The sequence below is a fragment of the Gorilla gorilla genome, chromosome 2 (genome assembly GCF_029281585.2).
Source record: "Gorilla gorilla gorilla isolate KB3781 chromosome 2, NHGRI_mGorGor1-v2.1_pri, whole genome shotgun sequence".
NCBI classification, from domain to species: Eukaryota; Metazoa; Chordata; class Mammalia; order Primates; family Hominidae; genus Gorilla; species Gorilla gorilla.
In genome coordinates, this window is record NC_086017.1 from 110,628,174 (window position 1) to 110,642,738 (window position 14,565).

Consider the following 14,565-nt stretch of genomic DNA (forward strand, 5'->3'; position numbering starts at 1 on the left):
CTCTGCCACAAAAAAGCCAAATATTTTGAGGGGAGATAGTGGTGAGTGGAGGTAAAGGGAAGAAGCAGACCTGTTTGAAGAGCCTGAGGGTCTCAGTAAGACCCTGAGAAGAAAGAATTATTTTGTGATGACTTACCAATCCCAGAATGATCATAATTACCATGTCTAAAATATTATAAAGGGATTATTCAAATCATTCAATAAGCAAGATGTACCACCAGTCTATGGCTGGTTAACTTACTTGTTTAAACCATCAGGCTGGAAACACAAGACTACAACTTCCATTCCCATACAGCCCAGTTAGTTTGGTTTTATTTCACAGCCAAATACACTTCCCTCACAGTCATCTTACAGGCATAGAGTGTTGTCACAAAAGTGAATGGAAGAACAGACAGAGGAAATGGAGGCAAGGAAGAATAAATGGTTAGAATTTGGAATGCTGAACAGCAGGGCAAATCTATCATTACTGTTACTAAATAAAGGAAATCAAAACACATCTTACAATGGGTGTATAGTACCCCTTTATATTAAAACAGAACACAAATAAGGTAGCCCCTACTTGGTGCCTGATACTACTAAGCAATGTGAGGCATACAAAAGGAGAGAAAACATCTCTTCTCCTTAAAAAATTATCTTCTGGGCCAGGCGTGGTGGCTCACACCTATAATCCCAGAATTTTGGGAGGCTGAGGCGGGCAGATCACGAGGTCAAGAGATCAAGACCATCCTGGCCAACCTGGTGAAACCCCATCTCTACTAAAAATACAAAAATTAGCTGGGTGTGGTGGTGCGTGCCTGTAGTCCCAGTTACTCAGGAGGCTGAGGCAGGAGAATCGCTTGAACCCAGGAGGCAGAGGTTGCAGTGAGCCAAGATGGATCCACTGCACTCCAGCCTGGCGACAGAGCAAGACTCTGTAAAAAAAAAAAAAAAAGGAAAGAAAAAAAAAAGTATCTTCTGGTTGGAGGATCAAGATGTTTGTTAAACAGAAAATTGATTTCCAAGAGCAGAACCTGCACAGAGCAGGGTGGTGTGATGTTGACAGGACTCATACGTGCTAAAGAAATTCAGAAAGAGAAAGACAGTTCCATGCTGCCCTCTTCCAGGGAATACCTTCTCTGACCAGTCTGCTGGGTAAACTCCTCACCCTTCAGGGTCATTTTCTCCCCCACATCACCAACCTGCCTCATACTTTCCTCTGTCCCTTCACTTTGTCTGCTTTGTAACTGAACCCTGTCTTTCCTATTATAGTATAAGCTTCTTGTGAGCAGGCTAGTTCTTTCATTTTTTCATCCACAGCCCATCATAGAGTAGTAGTCTAATACCAGGATGAGGAAAGAATGAATCTCTGAAGAATGCTGTGGGGTAAGGGGTGGGGGCAGGGAGTCCTAAACTGGATGGGAGGTTAGACCGAATGGCAGGAAACTCTCTTCTAGCTCAGGTATTCAAGATTATGTAAAAGCTAACTATGGGATAAAAATTTCAGATTGTTTTTTGGAGAGCTGACTTTTAAAGAAATGTAGAATTTGGATGGAGGGATCATGAAAGTATCCCAAGAGAAACAGCTTCTCCTCCTCTAATCAAGAGGAGACAAACTAGGCGTGTACGTGTATGTGTCTTGAGTGGCAGGAGGAAAGCAAGTTGAGCTCAGGGAAATGGTCTGACTAGATCAGAGCATCTACCCAAGGACTAGTAAAGGAAATTAATTTAGTAACTAAAGGAAGGTCAAGTGACACAGTGCTTTACATACAAGGAAGAGACATTTCTATTTTTAATATGCAATAAGATACTATAGGTCCTTAAGTGGGAAAATGGCATAAAAATAGGTATTTTGGAAAAATTATTTCAACAATGCTATGAAGCTGACACTGAAGAAGGCAGGTTACACGTAGTAAAACCAATTAAAAGACCAGACCATCTTTTATGCAGAAATGAAATGTTGGGTGATGGTGAAGGACGCTAAATAGACCTTGCAAGTGAGGAGGTAGAAGCAGGTAGGTTCAGGTGTCAAGGTTTAAGGGCTGCATGACAATGAAGCTGTTTCAGGGCCTCAGAACTGGGATGATGAAGAATGGAAAAACTGAAAAGCTAGCTGAAAGACTGAATTGGACTTGGGGACAATACTAGATGGCCTTATAAGACAGAAGGAAGCTTGGCCCCAAAAGAAGGAAACTTGGCCCCAAATGGCAGTTTCCTCCCATTGACAAACTTGGAAAACAGGGATGGTGCCATCAACAGAAATGGGTAGGCCATTAGTATAACCCATGCCAGGCAGGATACAGGGGAAGACACCAGTTTGTTTATAGACTTGTTGAATCTGACCTGATGGTGGGTTTTTTAGTTTGCTAGGGCTACCATTAACAAAGTGTCACAGACTGGGTAGCCTTAAATAACATACTTTATCACAGTCCTGGGGCTAGAAGTTCAAGATCAAGGTGTCAGCAGGGTTGGTTTCTTCTGAGGCCTCTCTCCTTGGCTCATAGATGGCCATGATTTATCTGTGTCTTCACATGATCTTCCCTCTATCTGTGTCCTAATCTCTGCTTTTTATAAAGACACCAGTCATATTGGATTAGGGTTTACCTTTGTGACCTCATCTTAACTTAATTGCTTAAAGGCCCTATTTCCATATATGTCACATTCTGAGGTCCTGAGGTCCTGCAGATTAGGACTTCAACATATGCATTTTGGGGGGACACAATTCAGTGCATAAGAGTAGAAGATGCCTGTGCTACAAAGATGTGTTTTTGGCAGGAAGATGAAGGGTAGAACTGTGAGCATGGGGAGAGGCCTCATGGCCTCTTGTAATAAGAGGGAGAAAAAAGACTGACCAGTAATTAGTAACAACATTTGCAGAACAAAATAAATTGCTTTACAATTTCCTCCTTTATTTACTGCAGGAAGTTAGTTTAACACATTATTTCATCAAAGATATAGCAAAGGTAAACATCATCCAAATACATATGGAATTACAAGGAATTCCAAACATACAGAGCCAACGTAGAGTTGAAACCAGTCATGTCTTATTATATTTTGGGAGCTTCTCTCCTTAATGGTTCTTGTGACCATTAAAATGCAAATGTTCATGCTCATTCCATATCCTGAATAACAAAAATATATCTGAAGTAGCCTTAGGATTATCTTTAACGGAGAGTTGCACAGAAGTTTAGATATTTCCTTTCATTTTACAGAACCAATACTTGTGTCCAGACAAATTTTATTCTCAAACAAGTTATTCTTTATAAGTCATAATCATCTAATGAGTTTTATTACGAAAAAAATTTTTTTGCTAATTCCTGAGGATACATGTAATGGAATTTAAATCAAAGTGGGGCACATCATCTCACTTTTACAAGTTATTCAGAAGCTTCTTGTGTGTGTTACTGAAACACTGGCCCATCTAATCAAATTTTCCTTAGACATATCCAGAATCTTTCCAGAGACTTTTTTCTTTGCTATCTTACTGTAAGTAAAAATAGATTTGTATTAGAATCAAAGACACTTCTAAATTAAAGTTTATAAATCTTGAGGACATCTATATTTCACATGCCTTATTAATTTTGTAATGAGCCTAAAAATTAATTTTGTAATGAGCACAGCCAAGTCAGTTCTCATCTGACAAGTGAGTGGCTGGCAGCAATTTTCACATCTGCTCTTCATTCGTGGGACGAGAGACACAGGGGAAAAGCTGATGGAACACTGATGACTCTCCACTTGCCTACTACTAATAATAGTCATCTTTCCTCAGCAAAGATGATGGTGTCCTTGCTATTTATTCTGCCAAACAAGAGTCAAAATAAAAAAAAATGTTAGGAGAGGGTTCTAGGGTCAAACCAAAAGAGAACAAATCTCAGTGCCTCTGTTTACCAGCTGTGATACCTTGAGCCAATTACTTAACCTCTTTAAACTTTAGTTTTTGCACTTATAAGATAGTAAATGATAACAGTGAATATCTTCTACAGTAGTTGGAAAGGGAGGTGAAGTAGTAGGGTGTGGTATGGAGGGTGTATTAGTCCATTCTCTCACTGCTACAAAGAAATACCTGTGATTGGGTAATTTATTATTTATTTATTTATTTTTGAGACAGGGTCTCGCTCTGTTGCCCTGGCTGAAGTACAGTGGTGCAATTATAACTCACTGTAGCCTCGAACTCCTGGGCTCAAGCAATCCTCCTGCCTCAGCCTCCCAAGTAGCTGGGACTACAGGCACACACCACCACACCTGGCTAGAGACTGGATAATTTATAAAGAAAAGTTTAATTGGCTCACAGTTCCACAGGCTGTACAGGAAGCATGGCAGCATCTGCTTCTGAGGAGGCCTCAGGAAGCTTTTATTCACGGTGGAAGGCAAAGTCAGAGCAGGCATCTTCTCATGGCTGGAGCAGGAGGAAGAGAGAAAGGGGGGAGGTGCTACACACTTTAAAACAACCAGATCTCATGAGAACTCACTCACTATCATGAGAACCACTGCATGGGGACAGTGCTAAATCATTTATGAAAAACTGCCTCCATGATCCAATCACCTCCCACGCCCCACCTCCCACATTAGTGCTACATTTTGACATAAGATTTGGGTGGGGACACAGATCCGAATCCTATCATTCCACTCTTGGCCCCTCCCCAAATCTCATGTCCTTCTCACACTGCAAAATCCAATCATGCCTTCCCAACAGCCCCCCAAAGTCTTAATTCATTCCAACGTTAACTCGAAAGTCTAAAGTCCAAAGTCTCATCTGAGACAAAGCTAGCCCCTTCCATCTATGAGCCTATAAAATAAAAAACAAGTTAGTTACTTCCAAGATACAATGGAGGTATAGGCATTGGGTAAATACTCCCATTCCAAAAGGGAGAAATTGGCCAAAACAAATGGGCTAGAGGCCCCATGCAAGTCTGAAACTCAGTAGGGCAGTCCTGAAATCTTAAAGATCCAAAACAATCTCCTTTGACTCCATGTCTCACATCCAGGGCACACTGATTCAACGGATGGGCTCCCAAGATCTTGGGCAGTTCCACCCCTACAGCTTTGCAGGGTTCAGCTCCCAGAGCTGCTCTCAAAGGCTGATGTTGAGTGCTTGTGGCTCTTCCAGGCAACAGGTGCAAGCTGTTAGTGTATCTACCATTCCAGAGTCTTGAGGAAGGTGGCCCTCTTCTCACAGCTTCACTAGGCAACACTCCAGTGGAAACTCTGTATGGGAGCTATAGTCCCACGTTTCCCCTCTGCAATGCCCTGGTAGGGGTTCTCCATGAGGGCTCTGCCCCTTCAGCAGGCTACTGTCTGGACATCCAGGCTTTTCCATACATCCTCTGAAATCCAGGTGGAGGTTCCCAAGCCTCAACTCTTGCACTCTGCATACCCACAGGCTTAACAGCATGTGGAAACCACCAAGGCTTATGGTTTGCACCTTCTGAAGCAGTGGCCCAAGCTGTACCTGGGCCCCTTTGAGCCACAGCTGGAGCTAGAATGGCTGGGATGCAGGGAGCAGTGTCCCAAGCCTGCACAGGGTAGTCGGGCTCTAAGTGAGGCCCACAAAACCATTCTGTCCTCCCAGGCCTCCAGGCCTGTGATGGCAGGGGCTGCCACAAAGATCTCTGAAATGCCTTGGAGGCATTTCCCCCATTGTCATGGCTATCAGCATGTGCCTTCCTTTTAGCTATACAAATTTCTGCAGCCAGTCTAAACTGCTCCCCGGAAAATGGGCTTTTCTTTTCTACCACATGACTAGGTTGCAAATTTTTCAAACGTTTATGTTTTGCTTCCCCTTTAAACGTAAGTTCTAGTTTTATGTCCTTTCTTTGCTCATACATTATTAGCATAGGTTGTTAGAAGCAGCCAGGCCACATCTTCAACACATTGCTGCTTAGAAATTTCTTCTGCCAGATACCCCAAATTATCACTCTCAAGTTCAAAGTTCCATAGATTCCTAGGGCATGGGTACAATGCCACCAGGTTCTTTGCTAACACATAACAAAAGTAACCTTTGCTCCAGTTCCCAATAAGTTCCTCACTTTCATCTGAGATCTCATTACCCTGGACCTCATTGTCCATATCATTAACAGCATTTTGGTCATAACAGTTTAACAAGTCTCCCAGAATTTCCAAATTTTCCCTCATCTTCCTGTCTTCTTCTGAGCCCACCAAATTGTTCAAACCTCTGCCTGTTACCCAGTTCCAAAGCTGATTTCACATTTTCAGGTATCTTTATAGCAATGCCCTACTCTTCAGTACCAATGTTCTGAATTAGTCTGTTCTTGCACTGCTATCAAGAAATACCTGAGACTGGGTAATCTACAAAGTAAAGAGATTTAATTGACTCACAGTTCTGCAGGCTGTACAGAAAGCACTGGGGCATCAGATTCTGGGGAGGCCTCAGGGAGCTTCCAGAGGGGTAACAACTGCTACCATTTAGTGAGTGCCAACCATGTGCCACAAACTGCTTTAAATGTTTTTATGTATTGACTTAGTTACTCCTCATAATAACTCTATTATTAGCTCCATTTTACAGCTAAAGAAATGGAGGCACTGGGCATGGTGGCTCACACTGGTAATCCCAGCATTTTGGGAGGCCAAGGCACGAGGATGACTTGAGCCCCAGAGTTCGAGACCAGCCTGCGTAACATAGTAAGACCCTGTCTCTACAAAAAATATTTAAAAATTAGCCAGTGTGGTGGTGTGCACCTGTAGTACCAGCTACTTGGGAGGCCGGGGAGGAAGGATCCCTTGAGCCTAGGAGTTCAAACCTTCAGTGAGCTATGATTGTGCCTGCACTCCAGCCTAGGCAACAGAGTGAGACCCTGGGGGAAAAAAAAAGAAAGAAAGAAAGGAAGAGAGAAAGACAGAAAGAAAGAGAGAGAAAAGACAAGACAAGAAGCAAAGACATAGTAACTTGTCCAAGATCTAATAAATGACAATGCCATGATTTTAATGCAGATATCTGGCTTCACAGCCCATGCTCTCAGGTATTATGCCAGATCGCCTCCTCAAGGAAGGAGACAAAAGTTCTTAGCTATCTAAGAAGCAAACAACTGCCAGTGAGGGTTCAGGAGATGACAGGGCTCTCTGCTGTTTCTTGATTATTGTGCTTACCAGAGACAACAGATATAGTCAGCTACAAAAAGACTATGACAGATGTCATGGTGACATTCCCATCCCTTAGAATATATAAAGGCAGCAGGTTTTGAAAAGGAAAGGGACCTACCTCATACTTATTAGGAAGACTACTATCAAAACAAACAAAAACCAGATAATAACAAGTATTGGCAAGGATGTGGAGAAACTGGAACCCTTGTGCACTGCTTGGGGGGAATGTAAAACTGGACCACTATGAAAAACAGTATGGTGGTTTCTCAAAAAATTAAAAATAGAGTTACCATATGATCAAGCATTTCCACTTCTGGTATATACCCAAAAGAATTGAAAGCATGAACTCAAACATACATGTGTATATTCATGTTCATAGCAGCATTATTCACAATATCTAAAAGGTGGAATTAACCCAAGAGGCCACTAATGGATGAATGAATAAACAAAATGTGGCCTATAATGCAATGGACTATTATTCAGCCTTAAAAAGGAAGAAAATTTTGACACATGCTATAACATGGATGAACCTTGAGGACACTATGCCAGTCACAAAAGAACAAATATTGTATGACTGCACTTACATGCAGTACCTAGAGTAGTCAAATTCATAGAGGTAGCAAGCAGAACGGTGGTTGCCAGTGGCTCAAGTGAGGGGGGTTTTTGTATAATGGGCACAGAGTTTCAGTTTTGCAAGATAAAAAGAGTTCTGAGGATGAATGGTGGTGATGGTTGCACAACAATGTGAATGTACATAATGCCACTGAACTAAACTGTACTTAATATACTTAAAAATGGTTAAGATAATGAATTTTATATTATGTATATTTTACAATTTCAAAAAATGATGTTAAAAAGTAAAACTAAAGGGTAAACTATTTATCAATAGGAATAAACCATAGGAGGCAATTGGAAATGACTTCTAGCAGCCTCCCTTACCTCCAAGTTCACTGCACTTCTCACCAATAATGCATCAGGGGCCTAAGCAGCAACATTTTGGTGGTCCAAAAACCACAAATCCCAGCTCTCCCAGGAACACTTCTGCAGACCATTATGGAAACTGCCACTTTCTGTGCCTCCTCTACTTCAGTGGATGTTACCTTCTAGAGACCTTAAGACCTGACTGCTGGACGCAGATGCTCTGCCTTCACCCATTAACTTCAAAGTACAAACCCAAATGACTGGATTTCCTTTTCCTCAGGCCCAAATATGCAATCTGCATGCTAATTCTCTCATTACAAAAGCAAAGTTAACAATCAGGTTTTTCTTCCCCTAAATGAGAGGATCTTTACAGAGTCCATACATACTGAAGACATAAGATTAGAAAAAGGAAGCTTTAATTCAGCCACCTGACCTCAGCAGGCCCTGTCAGGAGAAGGAAGGAAAATCCACTGCCAATCTAGGCAGGGACCAACAAAGGAATACGGTTTTGGCAGCTTGCAGGTCCCTAAGGAACAAGGTCTCCCTCTCGTGGCCATGATAGAAACAGCAGTTCAAGAAGCAGGTTTCAGTCATTTTCTTCTTACAGGAATTCTCTTATGTCAGACATTCAGAAAGGTCATAGTGGGAATGGCTAGCCTCTGCTCCATGATGTCTTGGACCACAGCTTGGGATCAATCAACAGCTGGTGACTGGAATCACCTGGGGGTATCTTTATTTATAGGTCTGGCTGTGGATGCTGTCAGCAGGGACCTTAGCTGAGCTGTGGGCCAGAACAGCTACACGTGTTCTTTCCACAGGGTTTCTCTGTGTGGGCTACTTTGAGCTTTCTCAGAGTGATGCCTGGGTTCCAAGTGAGCATCCCAAGGGAGCAAGGTGGAAATGCACAGAATTTTAGGGATCTAGCCTCAGAAGTTACCGAATATCATTTCTACCATGTTCTCTTGGTTGACATGATAAAGTTCTGCCAAGGTTCAAGGAAAGGGAACACAGATCCCACCACTCAATGGGAGAACTGCCAAGGTCAGATTACAAGAAGAGTATGTGAGATGGGGGATACTGGTGGCCATCTTTGAAAAATACAATCTACCGCATTGTCCACCTGGTTGGTCAATGCTTCACTTGTAGTGGATACTCTGGTGGACACACACATGTGCCGCAAAGATACACACACTTTGTGCTCACTCCTTTAGGTCCCTCCACATGCCTCTTCCTCAGGTCTCTTTATTATTGAACTTCACATATTCTATCTTAGAGACCTTTCACCCAATCAACCATACCATTCACTGTTGCTCAAGGCCCTACATTTACACTGACCTCAGACTATTTTCTCCATTCAAAGGAGATGAATGCATGTACTGAAGCTCTGCCAACCAGGATTCTGTTCACCTCTGTCCTTTAAGGATCCTCCCTGAGTGGAACCGCAGTGTAGTAGCAATCCATTTTCAGTTCTACCAACATACCAAGCTTAACCAGCTTTGAGCATTTTCCAACATTATCAGCTGGTCATAGAGAATAACCCAGAGGACATAGGTGTGAGCTGAGAAACACAAAAGGCAAGGAGCTCTGAGCCATCTGTTCATGTATCTTGTGACTTTTGGACTTGCTTAGATGTGCTCGCATGTATACCATTTCTGTTGTTCAGTGGATTGTTACTGTGAGCTCCCAACCTTACAATAGCCAATTCCTGAAGGGCAGTTCTGGTCATATAGTCATTTGATATTCCATAGTCAAGTGCCTGTTTCTGCTAGGACTCAACATTTTGCCCACAGCTGCTTTTCAAATGGTTTGGCTGTAGAAGGCAAAGCTGTACTAGAAAATCCTTGGAGCAGGCATCGTGATTCTCTCTTTAGGATCTGACAGAGATTCCATCCAGCATCATTATCTATCACTCAGCACCTTTGGATCTGAGTGGCAGGGCAGCTTGTGTCGTAGCCAAGACTTGCTGCTGAGCCCTCCCTTCTCTTGACCCTATTCAAAAATGGCAGCCTTTTGAGTCACCTGATAAATGAGTTAGAACACTATTTCCAAATGTGGCATAGGCTATCTGCACAAAATACTGTTTCTCTTAGTGGAAGATGAGAGATACAAAAAATTTTCCTTTACATTGAAGGGGATTCCCAGGCATGCCTCAGATCACCAAACTCCTAAAAATATAACCAACATTGCAGTTCCCTGAACATTTGTAATTTCTCTCTCACTCTTTGGCATGCATGTATTTTACTAGGGCATCCAGAATACTTGCCATTACCTGCTCTCTAGATCCAATTAACACTATGTCATCAATACAATGGATCAATGTTTTGTTTTGAGAAAAAAAAAACAGAGTCTTTTTGAACTATATGATGATGGAGAACAGGAGAGTTAACCAGCCCTGAGAATGTTCACAGCAAACTATCCACAGCCTTGAGTTAATCTGAACTCAATCTGCCCAAGTGAATGCAAATTGCTTTTGATCTTCCTTCCTCACAGAGATTGAACTGAACATACCTGCCAGATCAAAATCACATATGAAGTGCTAGCGGCTATGTTAATTGATTCAACCAAAAATACGTTATCTGTTACAGCTTCTCTGATTAGGGATACCATTTGATTCAGTTTACAGTAGTCTACTATTATTTGCCATGGTCCACCTGGCTTCGAAGGGATCATACTGGTTAACTGAACTCCTTAGTTACCATTAGTCTTTCAAGTTGGCATTAATCTCTGCAATTCCACTGGACTGAGGTATGGCCTATGATTTATTATCTTTGCCAAGGAGTAAGGGAGAGGGATAAAGTTTCAGGGACTTCCACTAGGCCCTTCCTACCATAATGATTCATACTTCATTGGTCAAAGGACCAGTGTAATGGTTCTATTAGCTGCTATCATAATTATGGACACAGCAACTGGGGAATGACCATAAGTTTATGGACCCATGACAGCCAGTGTGAAACAGATTAGAAAAAGTATCCTATCACCCAGCCACTGCATGCCCCATTCTAACAGGGGTTTATGGTGCACCTTAGACTCCCTGATATCGATGTAGTTCACCCTGTATCTGACAGCCCTTGAAAGAACTAGGAATTCCTAATTTCTCCAGTATGGTTCCTCTGAAAAAATGGCCACAGGTTCCTGTGGAAAAAGTATGGGTAAATACTATATATATTTGTGGTGTTGCAGGGGGTCTTCCTCAGGGGGATCCAGATTCTCTTTAATTGATGAGCTCTGGGTTTCCAAACTGGCTCACATCTGGAAACCGGTCCAGAGATCATACTATTCCATTTTGGCGGTTGACATGTACCTTCTGTTCACCACCTCAAGTTCATTGTTATTGCTGTTATATAATTCAATCAACACTTTCATTAGCTTTCTATCTATCTTGCCCCTAGGAATATCATAGTCTATGGAACACCACAGATACCCTGAATATCAAGGACCTCTGACTGTAATTACATCCATTTTCCTTCTGATGATTCTGCACTGCCAAATGCCTTTGCTATTCTAGGATTCTATGGTACCTATTGATACTAGAGCATCTCCTGCTGTCATTCCTAGCCTGCACAGGACAGTCGCCATTAAGACTCTCAGCCAAGTTGGTACTCAATCACTACTGCAATCTCATTGCATTAGTGAAAAGATTGTCCTCTGGCCCTCCCAGGGAACACAGTGAGCTGACAGGTTCTTTGGTCTTAAAAAACAAATACATTCTAAAACAAAGTCCAGGGCTCTGAGCCTTCTGACTCTTTCCTTCATAATCCGCCAAGGCAGTTCTGACGTCTCCATCTCATTTACCATAGATCACCATTGTGTCTAAGCTTCAAGTTACCTCACAAAATTGTTGGTTCTTGCTGACATAGAGAAAACCTATAGCTTTTCTCATTAATAAGTACTTTTCTCCTGTAGTAGGTACTATACTTTCCACTCTGTCTATGTTGAGATTTAACCCTAGTTCTTGGTGAAGAGGAAGTTTAGAGAAGTGAAAGCAGATCCTAAGACAATGAGACAACAAAAACAACATGTTTGTGAGGTGCTCAGAGAAGGAAGCTATCAGCATGATGGAAATGGTCAATCACAGCTGCAGAGCAGCTCAGACATGGGTCAAAGGAAAATGGAGCAGGTTATCAACAGTATTGCTTCAAAGTCATAATGAGAGAAGAGGACGGTATGAAAAAAACCAGGAGGATTTTAATAGAATCCAAATCTTTACATATACATACAAATCTTTCCAGGAAATTCCACCAAGCAACCAGAATTGAGAACCATTGTCCTAAATTATTGGGTTTCAAAGTTCACTGAGAAAATAAAAGTCACAAGATAGGAATGGCTTCATCGTCCTGCCATCTCAGGAATCTTCTTAAAATGAAGTGACCCTGCTCCTATCAGATGGCATCTCCTCCATGTGGCTCTGAATCTCCATCTGCTTCCCCTTTGCAAGAACCTGACTCTTGCAATTATCCCCTTTTCCTTGACTCTCAGCAGTGCACCCTTGTCTCGGGACTACTCTTCTTTCTTGATTCGAAGGGATCATATTTGTGTCGCTCTCCTCCTCCCTCTGGCTATTTTCTCCTGGGCTCTTTGGCCTCTCCTCCTACACCTGACATCTAAACAGTGGAGGCCCAGGAACTCTTTTCTGCTCTCTACACTGTCTCCCTAAGTAATCTCATCTAGTTCCACTTCTCTTCATTTCCATTTCTACTATCAAATTCCAAGACACTGCTATCTAGCTTTGATGACTACAAGAGCCTCCAACCTAGTCTTTCTGTTTGTACTATCACTAGACATCATCCAGCTTAAAAAACATAAGCAGATCTCACAGCCTAAAAATTCCCCAATGGTTTCCTGCTTGAAATCCTTATGATTGCTGAGAAGCTCTTTCAGGTATGGCCCCCATCTACTTCTCCATCATCATCTCTTGCCACGGTCCTCCACTAACCCTCCCACCTAGGTCACAATTGCTATGTAGTTCCTTTATAGCACTTCTATCTTTTAGCTGAATTTATCATTTTTATCTGAATTTATTTATTCATTTAGTTGTCTTTTGTCTACTTTATCCTTATTGTTTATGGTCTGTTTTGTCCTTGTCTAAGGCCTACCTCATCATTTTACCCCCTAAACTGTTCCCTCCTCGTTTTACTAGTCCCGTCTAAGATTTTTTTTTTTTTAGTTTAGATTTTTTTGACTTCTGTTTTCCTCACCATCCTATTTCCAAAATATTAGCACAAATTGATGGTAATGCTCCTCATTTTGGTTCTTCCTTTTTTTCTATACTATTGTTACCCTAGTGCAGTGACTGTGGGTCATTTTGGGGACACAGACCACATTGGGAGTGTATGAAGGTCATGGGGCAGATGGGAAATCACTTACTAGTAACTCAGCAAGTTACTTAATTTTCTGTGCCTTAGTTTCACCATCTATAAAATGGAAAGAAAAACAGTATAAACCTGGAGCAGATGCTTTTTATGCCCCTTAGCTCATTTTGAAATTGGCTCAGCCACGGAGGAAAGTTCTGGGCACACTGTCATTATCCCACACCTCAAGTGAGCTGAGGTATACTGCTCTACTCTTCTGCCTCAGGGCTTTCTCCAACAGCAGCACAGCCTGGGAATATCTGCCAGTTCATAACCCTGGCAACAACCCTTACTCAATGGTAGATGACAGTCAGTGGATAAGTGTCCTAGCCTTCTGTCCTTTTGAAGATGCTATGTTGTCTGGGGTGTATACCCTGGGGTTCATCGTTGTGCACCAGAAAAATTTAGGACCTGGGCACACACGAGGAGTTTAGGAGCGTACGTTTAACAGGCAGAAGAGAAGAGAAAGAGGTCTCTTCTTTATGTAGAAAAAGGGGTCTCCAAGCAGAAAAGACTGGCTGGTGGAGGAAAGTGCCGAATTTTCTAGTCCAGTTTGAGGAGGCGGTGTCTGATTTACATAGGGCTCACAGATTGGTTCGACCAGGTATGATGTTTTCATAGCACACGGGGAAGGCTGGTCACTCCACCCTAATCTTATTATGCAAATGGGCTTTCCAGTTGATCAGTGCCATCTTGCCTGCTCCTTGCAGTACACATGGCTGGCAGAGAAGGGAAAACAGAGGCGCCATTTGAACATGTCTAGTCCTTAGTTCCTGCCAGCATTCATTCGTGTAAGCTCCCAGCTTGCAGGCTGCTCCCTGTTAGAAAATTATTTGGGGCTGCTTTTCATTAAAAAGAAAAGCCTTACTGAGGACTCCCATACCCTTACTATCTGTCTAAGTAATTTCTTCTTAACTCCTGTATCACTTTGTGAGGCTAATTCTGGGGTATATCCTATTTTTTTCAGAGGGTCTTCAAGAGGATAAAGAGCCAGTTATTGTCTACATCAAAACCAGTTTAATATCAATCCTCCTTCTTTGTCTCATTCTCTCTGCCTTTATTCCTGCATCCTGGTATCACCTCCCAAATAAACTATTTGCACCCAAGCCTTTGTCACAGGCTCTGCTTTGAGGGGAACCCTAAGTAGGCAGTTGATTTTATCAGTTGGGGTCCTACCATGCAAAAGATGACCCATTTAAGCTGGAAAACTGAAAATAATTTA